Raw genomic sequence first — 12,953 nt, 5'->3', positions numbered from 1 at the left:
AAAATATGGCCCCCTTTTGTTAACCATCACTAAATAGGGCAACTTTTATTTTGAGGCTGGGGCCTATTTTCTGTTCCCGTCCGACACTGCAGGCTTGCAGTAGGCACAGAGTAGGGCCATGGCAGGCAGCATCAGCACTGTATACCTCATCCACACCCTGAACATGCACAGCACGAGCAGCAGTGGCGTGGGTTTCCCTTACAGGGAGTAGGCGGGGCAAGGGCAGCAACGCAATCGTCAAAAAACAAACACTGCAGTGGAGAAGGAGGAGGGCGGGGAGGGAAGGCGTGATGCAGGGAGGAAAACGTGGGTGAAAGGAGTGAGTGCTTTCACTATATAAAAGGCGCTGGGAGCACCAAGCATCACCTGAGTGCAGGAACCAGAGAACAGCACAGGTACACCTTGCAGGTAAAATACCTTATCGCTCCTACTCTGAGTAATACATGACTTGATCGGGGGCAGCCCAGGGCCGGATGTTCAGTCTGAGAGGCCAGTGAGCGGGATTTGTGGCTGTGTGTGTGCCAGTTTCGTGGGCTGGTGCTGTAAACATCTTTAACCCCTTTGCTGCCAGGCCTTTTACCCCTCCTGTGCCACGCCCTGTTTTGGCTATTTGGGGTAGTGCGCGCTGAGGCCCCTGTAACTTTTTGACCACATAAGGTATCCACACCAAATTTACGTCCTTTTCTTCCAACATCATGGGGATTCTGAAGGTAGTCAGGGTTTGTGGATTCCCCTGGAGGGGTCACAGAAATGAGCCAAAATCCAGCAAAATTTAGTTTTTTGGAGGGAAAATGGGAAAAACGGGCTGCAAATGAAAGCATCTGGGTTTTTCCCTGCACATGTTATCAAAAAAGGGTTTGTGGGGCTGAAATCACCATTTTCCCAGCTTTTAGGAGATACCAGACTTTTGTCAGAAACCCAAAAAGTTTTACACAGTTTTGGCATTTTTCTGGGACATAGCCTATTTTTGCTATTTTTTGTGCTTTCAACCTCTTTCCAGTTAATGGTAGAAATGGGTACAAAAGCAATAATGGATCCTGGAAAGCTATACATTTTAGAGAAGTAGACAAAATTCTGACTTCAGCAAGGGGTCATTTGTGTAGATCCATCAAGGTTTCTTTATAGAAACTAACAGTTAAATATAGGATAAATTGAAAATTTGTTGAAAAAAAGCGCCTTTTGTGTCAACGTTTTCACCTGTAACTTCTTATAATTTTGACAGCTCTTTGAAAGCAATATACCGTTACATCCGCTGGACATTACTGGTTGTGGGGATATATAGGACCCGACGAACCCAGAGCCAAAAACTGAGCAGCAACTTGCAATGGTTTTTTTATTATGTACCAGGTATATAGAGATTATTCTGTAAAAATGTGTACATGGAAAAATCGGTATGAAAGACACCTATGTATTTCTGAAATGGGAACAAAATATAGAGTTTAGAAACAGTGATATTTGCACATTTCCGAAATTGGGATACTCATAGTAGCATGAGAATTATCAGTCATTTTTTAGAATGACTTATTTTTTACACAATGTCTTTCATTTGGAAGGCAGAAATGCATCGAAAGTCAATAGGTAATAACAGTTCCTTTACAAATCTCAATTACCCTAAGTCTCCCGATAAAAATGGTACCTCACTTGTAGGGGTAGGCATAGTGCCCACGACAGGAAATGGCTCAAACCCCAACGTGAACACACCACATTTTCACAATGCAAAATTACCCTTTTTTAGCAAAGTGCCTAGCTGTAGTTTTTTAACCCTAGCTCTGCCGGCACCTAGGGAAACCTAGCAAACCTATACATTTTTGAAAACTAGACACCCAGGGGAATCCAGGATGGGGTGACTTGACTGCCTCCCGCCAGGTTCTGTTACCCAGAATCCCTTGCAAACCTAATAAATTGCCAAAAAAACACCTTTTCCCCACATTTCTCTGGTGCAAAGTTCTGGAATCTACTTGGATCCACAAATTTCCACCCACCCCGCGTTCCCCAAAGTCTTCCGAGAAAAATGGTACCTCACTTGTGTGGGTCAGCCTAGTGCCCGCGACAGGAAACGGCGCAAAACGTAACGTGAACACACCTCAATTTTGTAGCGAAATATGACCCTTTTTAGGCAAAGTGCCTAGCTGTAGTTTTTGAACCATAGCTCTGCCGGCACCTAGGGAAACCAAGCAAACCTATACATTTTTGAAAACTAGACACCCAGGGGAATCCAGGATGGGGTGACTTGACTGCCTCCCACCAGGTTCTGTTACCCAGAATCCCTTGCAAACCTAAAAAATTGCCAAAAAAAACACATTTCCCCCACATTTCTCTGGTGGAAAGTTCTGGAATCTGCGTGGATCCACAAATTTCCACCCACGCCGCGTTCCCCAAAATCTTCCGAGAAAAATGGTACCTCACTTGTGTGGGTCAGCCTAGTGCCCGCGACAGGAAACGGCGCAAAACGTAAGGTGGACACACCTCAATTTCGCAGTGAAAAATGAACCTTTTTTGGCAAAGTGCCTAGCTGTAGTTTTTGAACCATAGCTCTGCCGGCACCTAGGGAAACCTAGCAAACCTATACATTTTTTAAAACTAGACACCCAGGGAATCCAGGATGGGGTGAATTGACTGCCTCCCACCAGGTTCTGTTACCCAGAATCCCTTGCAAACCTAAAAAAATTGCAAAAAAAACGCATTTTCCCCACATTTCTCTGGTGGAAAGTTCTGGAATCTGCGTGGATCCACAAATTTCCACCCACCCCGCATTCCCCAAAGTCTTCCGAGAAAAATGGTACCTCACCTGTGTGGGTCGGCCTAGTGCCCGCGACAGGAAACGGCACAAAACGCAATGTGGACACACCTCAATTTCGCAGTGAAAAATGAACCTTTTTTGGCAAAGTGCCTATCTGTAGTTTTTGAACCATAGCTCTGCCGTCACCTAGGGAAACCTAGCAAACCTATACATTTTTGAAAACTAGACACCCAAGGGAATCCAGGGTGGGGTGACTTGACTGCCTCCCACCAGGTTCTGTTACCCAGAATCCCTTGTAATCCTAAAAAATTGCCAAAAAAAACACATTTTCTCCACATTTCTCTGGTGGAAAGTTCTGGAATCTGCGTGGATCCACAAATTTCCACCCACCACGCATTCCCCAAAGTCTTCCGAGAAAAATGGTACCTCACTTGTGTGGGTCGGCCTAGTGCCCGCGACAGGAAACGGCACAAAACGCAATGTGGACACACCTCAATTTCGCAGTGAAAAATGAACCTTTTTTGGCAAAGTGCCTATCTGTAGTTTTTGAACCATAGCTCTGCCGTCACCTAGGGAAACCTAGCAAACCTATACATTTTTGAAAACTAGACACCCAAGGGAATCCAGGGTGGGGTGACATGACTGCCTACCACCAGGTTCTGTTACCCAGAATCCCTTGTAATCCTAAAAAATTGCCAAAAAAAACACATTTTCTCCACATTTCTCTGGTGGAAAGTTCTGGAATCTGCGTGGATCCACAAATTTCCACCCACCACGCATTCCCCAAAGTCTTCCGAGAAAAATGGTACCTCACTTGTGTGGGTCGGCCTAGTGCCCGCGACAGGAAACGGCACAAAATGCAATGTGGACACACCTCAATTTCGCAGTGAAAAATGAACCTTTTTTTGGCAAAGTGCCTATCTGTAGTTTTTGAACCATAGCTCTGCCGTCACCTAGGAAAACCTAGCAAACCTATACATTTTTGAAAACTAGACACCCAAGGGAATCCAGGGTGGGGTGACTTGACTGCCTCCCACCAGGTTCTGTTACCCAGAATCCCTTGTAAACCTAAAAAATTGCCAAAAAAAACACATTTTCCCCACATTTCTCTGGTGCAAAGTTATGGAATGTGCGTGGATCCACAAATTTCCACACACCCCGCGTTCCCCAAAGTCTTCCGAGAAAAATGGCACCTCACGTGTGTGGTTCAGCCTAGTGCTCGCGACAGGAAATGGCGCAAAACGTAACGTGGACACACCTCAATTTCACAGCGAAAAATGACCCTTTTTTGGCAAAGTGCCTAGCTGTAGTTTTTGAACCATAGCTCTGCCGTCACATAGGGAAACCTAGCAAACCTATACATTTTTGAAAACTAGACACCCAGGGGAATCCAGGGTGGGGTGACTTGACTGCCTCCCACCAGGTTCTGTTACCCAGAATCCCTTGTAATCCTAAAAAATTGCCAAAAAAAACACATTTTCTCCACATTTCTCTGGTGGAAAGTTCTGGAATCTGCGTGGATCCACAAATTTCCACCCACCACGCATTTCCCAAAGTCTCCCGAGAAAAATGGTACCTCACTTGTGTGGGTCGGCCTAGTGCCCGCGACAGGAAACGGCGCAAAACGCAATGTGGACACACCTCAATTTTGCAGTGAAAAATGAACCTTTTTTGGCAAAGTGCCTAGCTGTAGTTTTTGAACCATAGCTCTGCCGGCACCAAGGAAAACCTAGCAAACCTATACATTTTTGAAAACTAGACACCCAGGGGAATCCAGGATGGGGTGTCTTGACTGCCTGCCACCAGGTTCTGTTACCCAGAATCCCTTGCAAACATAAAAAAATTGCAAAAAAAACGCATTTTCCCCACATTTCTCTGGTGGAAAGTTCTGGAATCTGCGTGGATCCACAAATTTCCACGCACCCCGCGTTCCCCAAAGTCTTCCAAGAAAAATGGTACCTCACTTGTGTGGGTCGGCCTAGTGCCCGCGACAGGAAACGGCGCAAAACGCAATGTGGACACACCTCAATTTCGCAGTGAAAAATGAACCTTTTTTGGCAAAGTGCCTAGCTGTAGTTTTTGAACCATAGCTCTGCCGGCACCTAGGGAAACCTAGCAAACCTATATATTTTTGAAAACTAGACACCCAGGGGAATCCAGGATGGGGTGACTTGACTGCCTGCCACCAGGTTCTGTTACCCAGAATCCCTTGCAAACCTAAAAAAATTGCAAACAAAACGCATTTTCCCCACATTTCTCTGGTGGAAAGTTCTGGAATCTGCGTGGATCCACAAATTTCCACGCACCCCGCGTTCTCCAAAGTGTTCCGAGAAAAATGGTACCTCACTTGTGTGGGTCAGCCTAGTGCCCGCGACAGGAAACGGCGCAAAACGTAACGTGAACACACCTCAATTTTGTAGCAAAAAATGACCCTTTTTAGGCAAAGTGCCTAGCTGTAGTTTTTTAACCATAGCTCTGCCGGCACCTAGGGAAACCTAGCAAACCTATTCTTTTTTGAAAACTAGACACCCAGGGGAATCCAGGATGGGGTGACTTGACTGCCTCCCACCAGGGTCTGTTACCCAGAATCCCTTGCAAACCTAAAAAATGGCCAAGAAAAACACATTTTCCCCACATTTCTCTGGTGGAAAGTTCTGGAATGTGCGTGGATCCACAAATTTCCAACCACCCCGCATTCCCCAAAGTCTTCCGAGAAAAATTGTACCTCACGTGTGTGGGTCGGCCTAGTGCCCGCGACAGGAAACGGCGCAAAACGTAACGTGGACACACCTCAATTTCACAGCGAAAAATGACCCTTTTTTGGCAAAGTGCCTAGCTGTAGTTTTTGAACCATAGCTCTGCCGTCACCTAGGGAAATGTTAGACCCGGCATTGTGGCATGGCCATCCCTGACCCCTAGCCACACCCCCTGACCATTGCACCTCATTCAGCCCCCAGGTAGACGGCCTAGCCGGTCCTTCCCGCCAGGACCCACACACACCCGACCCAGACTTCCCCGTCCGTGCCCTCTATCTTCCCAGCACCACAGGGCCCGCGTGCCCACTTCATGCACCTACGATGGCCGCCCGGCTCCAGCGCAACCCAGGCCTAGAGGCGCCGCCCCGGCTGGAGGACATCGCGCTCCTACGGAGTGAGAGAGGGAGGAGCAGTTTCCATCGCACCTCTGACCTCCCCTTGGGAGATGGGTTTCGATCGGCCTTCCGGCCTCCCTGAGGGCTGGCTCCACGCCTGCTGTGTGTCTGGGACTCCTCCCGACCCGGCCCTGAAAGGATCAAAGGACAACATGGCAGGAAACTCCAACAAGCAGCCCCCAGGTGCTAAGACCCCTGCCTACACAGACTCCGGACATCAAAGAGGAGTTGACCTATAACAAGGGGTGCTCTGGGACTATCTGGCAGATTCGACTCTGGAACGACGAGAGCCCTGCTGACGTGGTCGCAGCTCCCTTGCAACCTTGGAACACCTGAGCCCTGCAGAGTGACTCGCGGCTCCCCTGAAGATCGTAAGACCTCCGACCTTGTGCTTGAGCCCTGCTGAGTGACTCGCGGCTCCCCTGAAGATCGTAAGACCTCCGACCTTGTGCTTGAGCCCTGCTGAGTGACTCGCGGCTCCCCTGAAGATCGTAAGACCTCCGACCTTGTGCTTGAGCCCTGCTGAGTGACTCGCGGCTCCCCTGAAGATCGTAAGACCTCCGACCTTGTGCTTGAGCCCTGCTGAGTGACTCGCGGCTCCCCTGAAGATCATAAGACCTCCGACCTTGTGCTTGAGCCCTGCTGAGCGACTCGCGGCTCCTAAAGACTCCCTTGGTCCGGCTGGACCCCAATGACCACAGCGTATCCCCCAGCTCGAGGATTGTGAGCTGTGCGCCGGGTACGTCCCTGCATTGATCCGGATCCCCAAAGACTGTCCCGCTACCCCCTATCCCTACCGAGACTCTTTGAGCCCGTGCTCTATTTGTAAATATCCGCCTTGTTGATCATAAAGATCCTACGAAGCTGATTAGATAAAGATCTGTTTCCAAGAACATACAGTGTGGTGTCTCTTTGTCGTGTGGTGCAGTGTGTACGATCCTAGACATAAGACTCTTCCCCTGAGGAGTCTCCTGCCAGTGCCCGGCTACGATACCCCGAGGGTAGGTCTCAGGGTGCTCAGGTACCCTCCCTGTCGCCTCTGAGGTCGCCTTCTAACAGGAAACCTAGCAAACCTATACATTTTTGAAAACTAGACACGCAGGGGAATCCAGGGTGGGGTGACTTGACTGCCTCCCACCAGGTTCTGTTACCCAGAATCCCTTGTAAACCTAAAACATTGCCAAAAAAACCACATTTTAAAGACATTTCTGTGGTGGAAAGTTCTGGAATCTGCGTGGATCCACAAATTTCCACCCACCCCGTGTTCCCCAAAGTCTTCCGATAGAAATGGTACCTCACTTGTGTGGTTCGGCCTAGTTCCCGCGACAGGAAACGGCGCAAAACGCATCGTGGACACACCTCAATTTCGCAGTGAAAAATGAACCTTTTTTGGCAAAGTGCCTAGCTGTAGTTTTTGAACCCTAGCTCTGCCGGCATCTACGGAAACCTACCAAACCCACACATTTCTGAAAACTAGACACCCGGGGGATTCCAGGGAGGTATGGCTTGCGTGTATCCCCCAACGTTTCCTTACCCAGAATGCCCTGCAAACCTCAAATTTAACTGAAAAAATCACCTTTTTCACACATTTTTGTGTGGGAAAGTTGTGGCATCACCGGGCTGACACAAATTTTCCACCACCCAGCATTCCCCCGGGTCTCCCAAAAAAAACGGTGCCTCACTCGTGTGGGAGGGCCAAGTACCCACGACAGGCAAGTGCCCAAAACCTATTGAGGCGACATGAAAATTGCCTACCTCAAGACGACCTGGTGTTGCAAGGGGGGTCACCTGGGTTTTTGGCCCAGTGTTCGGCGGCCACCTAGGGGAACCTACTAAACCCACACATTTCTGAAAACTAGACACCCGGGGGATTCCAGGGAGGTATGGCTTGCGTGGATCCCCCAACGTTTCCTTACCCAGAATGCCCTGCAAACCTCAAATTTAGCTGAAAAAATCACCTTTTTCACACATTCTTGTGTGGGAAAGTTGTGGCATCACTGGACTGACACGAATTTCCTACCACCCAGCGTTCCCCCGGGTCTCCCGATAAAAACGGTGCCTCACTCGTGTGGGAGGCCCAAGTACCTGCGACAGGCAAAGGCCCAAAACGTATTGAGGCGACATGAAAATTGCCTACCTCAAAACGACCTGGTATTGCAAGGGGGGTCACCTGGGTTTTTGGCCAGGTGCTCGGTGGCCACCTAGGGGAACCTACTAAACCCACACATTTCTGAAAACTAGACACACGGGGGATTCCAGGGAGGTATGGCTTGCGTGGATCCCCCAACGTTTCCTTACCCAGAATGCCCTGCAACTCTCAAATTTAACTGAAAAAATCACCTTTTTCACACATTTTTGTGTGGGAAAGTTGTGGCATCACCGGGCTGACACAAATTTTCCACCACCCAGCATTCCCCCGGGTCTCCCGATAAAAACGGTGCCTCACTTGTGTGGGAGGCCCAAGTACCCACGACAGGCAAGTGCCCAAAACCTATTGAGGCGACATGAAAATTGCCTACCTCAAGACGACCTGGTGTTGCAAGGGGGGTCACCTGGGTTTTTGGCCCAGTGCTCGGCGGCCACCTAGGGGAACCTACTAAACCCACACATTTCTGAAAACTAGAGACCCGGAGGATTCTAGGGAGGTATGGCTTGCGTGGATCCCCCAGCGTTTCCTTACCCAGAATGCCCTGCAAACCTCAAATTTAGCTGAAAAAATCACCTTTTTCACACATTTTTGTGTGGGAAAGTTGTGGCATCACTGGACTGACACGAATTTCCTACCACCCAGCGTTCCCCCGGGTCTCCCGATAAAAACGGTGCCTCACTCGTGTGGGAGGCCCGAGTACCCGCGACAGGCATGGGCCCAAAACGTATTGAGGCGACATGAAAATTGCCTACCTCAAAACGACCTGGTTTTGCAAGGGGGGTCACCTGGGTTTTTGGCCAGGTGCTCGGCGGCCACCTAGGGGAACCTACCAAACCCACACATTTCTGAAAACTAGACACACGGGGGATTCCAGGGAGGTATGGCTTGCGTGGATCCCCCAACGTTTCCTTACCCAGAATGCCCTGCAAACCTCAAATTTAGCTGAAAAAAATCACCTTTTTCACAAATTTTTGTGTGGGAAAGTTGTGGCATCACCGGGCTGACACAAATTTCCTACCACCCAGCCTTCCCCCGGGTCTCCCGATAAAAACTGTGCCTCACTCGTGTGGGAGGCCCAAGTACCCGCGACAGGCAAGGGCCCAAAACGTATTGAGGCGACATGAAAATTGCCTACCTCAAGACGACCTGGTTTTGCAAGGGGGGTCACCTGGGTTTTTGGCCCGGTGCTCGGCGGCCACCTAGGGGAACCTACCAAACCCACACATTTCTGAAAACTAGAGACCCGGGGGATTCCAGGGAGGTATGGCTTGCGTGGATCCCCCAACGTTTCCTTACCCAGAATGCCCTGCAAACCTCAAATTTAGCTGAAAAAAATCACCTTTTTCACACATTTTTGTGTGGGAAAGTTGTGACATCACTGGGCTGACACAAATTTCCTACCACCCAGCGTTTCCCCGGGTCTCCCGATAAAAACGGTGCCTCACTCGTGTGGGAGGCCCAAGTACCCACGACAGGCAAGGGCCCAAAACGTATTGAGGCGACATGAAAATTGCCTACCTCAAAATGACCTGGTTTGGCAAGGGGGTCACCTGGGTTTTTGGCCCCGTGCTCGGCGGCCACCTAGGGGAACCTACCAAACCCACACATTTCTGAAAACTAGATACCCGGGGGATTCCAGGGAGGTATGGCTTGCGTGGATCCCCCAACGTTTCCTTACCCAGAATGCCATGCAAACCTCAACTTTAGCTGAAAAAATCACCTTATTCACACATTTTTGTGTGGGAAAGTTGTGGCATCACCGGGCTGACACAAATTTCCTACCACCCAGCGTTCCCCCGTGTCTCCCGATAAAAACGGTGCCTCACTTGTGTGGGAGGCCCAAGTACCCGCGACAGGCAAGGGCCCAAAACGTATTGAGGCGACATGAAAATTGCCTACCTCAAAACGACCTGGTTTTGCAAGGGGGGTCACCTGGGTTTTTGGCCCGGTGCTCGGCGGCCACCTAGGGGAATCTACCAAACCCACACTTTTCTGAAAACTAGACACCCGGGGGATTCTAGGGAGGTATGGCTTGCGTGGATCCCCCAACGTTTCCTTACCCAGAATGCCATGCAAACCTCAAATTTAGCTGAAAAAATCACCTTTTTCACACATTTTTGTGTGGGAAAGTTGTGGCATCACCGGGCTGACACAAATTTCCTACCACCCAGCGTTCCCCCGGGTCTCCAGATAAAAACGGTGCCTCACTTGTGTGGGAGGCCCAAGTACCCGCGACAGGCAAGGGCCCAAAACGTATTGAGGCGACATGAAAATTGCCTACCTCAAAACGACCTGGTTTTGCAAGGGGGGTCACCTGGGTTTTTGGCCCGGTGCTCGGCGGCCACCTAGGGGAACCGACCAAACCCACACATTTCTGAAAACTAGACACCCGGGGGATTCCTGGGAGGTATGGCTTGCGTGGATCCCCCAAAGTTTCCTTACCCAGAATGCCCTGCAAACCTCAAATTTAGCTGAAAAAATCACCTTTTTCACACATTTTTGTGTTGGAAAGTTGTGGCATCACTGGACTGACACGAATTTCCTACCACCCAGCGTTCCCCCGGGTCTCCCGATAAAAACGGTGCCTCACTCGTGTGGGAGGCCCGAGTACCCGCGACAGGCATGGGCCCAAAACGTATTGAGGCGACATGAAAATTGCCTACCTCAAAACGACCTGGTTTTGCAAGGGGGGTCACCTGGGTTTTTGGCCAGGTGCTCGGCGGCCACCTAGGGGAACCTACCAAACCCACACATTTCTGAAAACTAGACACACGGGGATTCCAGGGAGGTATGGCTTGCGTGGATCCCCCAACGTTTCCTTACCCAGAATGCCCTGCAAACCTCAAATTTAGCTGAAAAAAATCACCTTTTTCACAAATTTTTGTGTGGGAAAGTTGTGGCATCACCGGGCTGACACAAATTTCCTACCACCCAGCGTTCCCCCGGGTCTCCCGATAAAAACGGTGCCTCACTCGTGTGGGAGGCCCAAGTACCCGCGACAGGCAAGGGCCCAAAACGTATTGAGGCGACATGAAAATTGCCTACCTCAAGACGACCTGGTTTTGCAAGGGGGGTCACCTGGGTTTTTGGCCCGGTGCTCGGCGGCCACCTAGGGGAACCTACCAAACCCACACATTTCTGAAAACTAGAGACCCGGGGGATTCCAGGGAGGTATGGCTTGCGTGGATCCCCCAACGTTTCCTTACCCAGAATGCCCTGCAAACCTCAAATTTAGCTGAAAAAAATCACCTTTTTCACACATTTTTGTGTGGGAAAGTTGTGACATCACTGGGCTGACACAAATTTCCTACCACCCAGCGTTTCCCCGGGTCTCCCGATAAAAACGGTGCCTCACTCATGTGGGAGGCCCAAGTACCCGCGACAGGCAAGGGCCCAAAACGTATTGAGGCGACATGAAAATTGCCTACCTCAAAATGACCTGGTTTGGCAAGGGGGTCACCTGGGTTTTTGGCCCCGTGCTCGGCGGCCACCTAGGGGAACCTACCAAACCCACACATTTCTGAAAACTAGATACCTGGGGGATTCCAGGGAGGTATGGCTTGCGTGGATCCCCCAACGTTTCCTTACCCAGAATGCCATGCAAACCTCAACTTTAGCTGAAAAAATCACCTTATTCACACATTTTTGTGTGGGAAAGTTGTGGCATCACCGGGCTGACACAAATTTCCTACCACCCAGCGTTCCCCCGTGTCTCCCGATAAAAACGGTGCCTCACTTGTGTGGGAGGCCCAAGTACCCGCGACAGGCAAGGGCCCAAAACGTATTGAGGCGACATGAAAATTGCCTACCTCAAAACGACCTGGTTTTGCAAGGGGGGGTCACCTGGGTTTTTGGCCCGGTGCTCGGCGGCCACCTAGGGGAATCTACCAAACCCACACTTTTCTGAAAACTAGACACCCGGGGGATTCTAGGGAGGTATGGCTTGCGTGGATCCCCCAACGTTTCCTTACCCAGAATGCCATGCAAACCTCAAATTTAGCTGAAAAAATCACCTTTTTCACACATTTTTGTGTGGGAAAGTTGTGGCATCACCGGGCTGACACAAATTTCCTACCACCCAGCGTTCCCCCGGGTCTCCAGATAAAAACGGTGCCTCACTTGTGTGGGAGGCCCAAGTACCCGCGACAGGCAAGGGCCCAAAACGTATTGAGGCGACATGAAAATTGCCTACCTCAAAACGACCTGGTTTTGCAAGGGGGGTCACCTGGGTTTTTGGCCCGGTGCTCGGCGGCCACCTAGGGGAACCGACCAAACCCACACATTTCTGAAAACTAGACACCCGGGGGATTCCTGGGAGGTATGGCTTGCGTGGATCCCCCAAAGTTTCCTTACCCAGAATGCCCTGCAAACCTCAAATTTAGCTGAAAAAATCACCTTTTTCACACATTTTTGTGTGGGAAAGTGGTGGCATCACCGGGCTGACACAAATTTCCTACCACCCAGCGTTTCCCCGGGTCTCCCGATAAAAACGGTGCCTCACTCGTGTGGGAGGCCCAAGGACCCGCCACGGACAAGGGCCCAAAACGTAGTGAGGTGCACTACGTTTAGGACCCTTGCCTGTTGAGGCGCACTACGTTTTGGACCCTTGCCTGTGGCGGGTACTTGGGCCTCCCACACGAGTTAGTATTTACTTGCTTAGCCATTTCAGTCCGCCTCTGCTGTGTGTGTGTGTGTTCTGCCTAGTTACAGTGAGGGGCAGGGCTGGGGAATTCCAGGAGACAGGCTGACTGCCAGGTGGCGGGTAGAGAGATTACAACAGGATGGGTGGGAGGAGTACACCTTGACTCTGAATAGACCTGTGCTCTGTCACCACAATGCTGGTTCCGCCCCCTGTGGAGCGGCTGATGTCTCTGCCCTCTGCGCTGAAAAGAAAGAGCAGAGTCACGACAACA

General features: G+C 50.3%; 1 protein-coding gene across 2 annotated transcripts in view; it reads left to right on the top strand.

Moving 5' to 3' along the window:
- Window positions 1–279: 279 nt before the first annotated feature.
- The window catches only part of LOC146811362 (uncharacterized), a 70,794-nt gene continuing 58,120 nt past the window's right edge, over window positions 280–12,953 (top strand). For both annotated transcript variants that reach the window (XM_085618478.1, XM_085618477.1), the window contains exon 1: window positions 280–408. The gene's annotated coding sequence lies outside the window, so the exon portion shown is untranslated. The remainder of the gene's footprint in view (window positions 409–12,953) is intronic.

The sequence above is a fragment of the Triturus cristatus genome, chromosome 7 (genome assembly GCF_964204655.1).
Source record: "Triturus cristatus chromosome 7, aTriCri1.1, whole genome shotgun sequence".
Taxonomy (NCBI): Eukaryota; Metazoa; Chordata; class Amphibia; order Caudata; family Salamandridae; genus Triturus; species Triturus cristatus.
The sequence above is the reverse complement of the archived record's forward strand: the minus strand, read 5'-3'. Positions and strand labels throughout refer to the sequence as shown.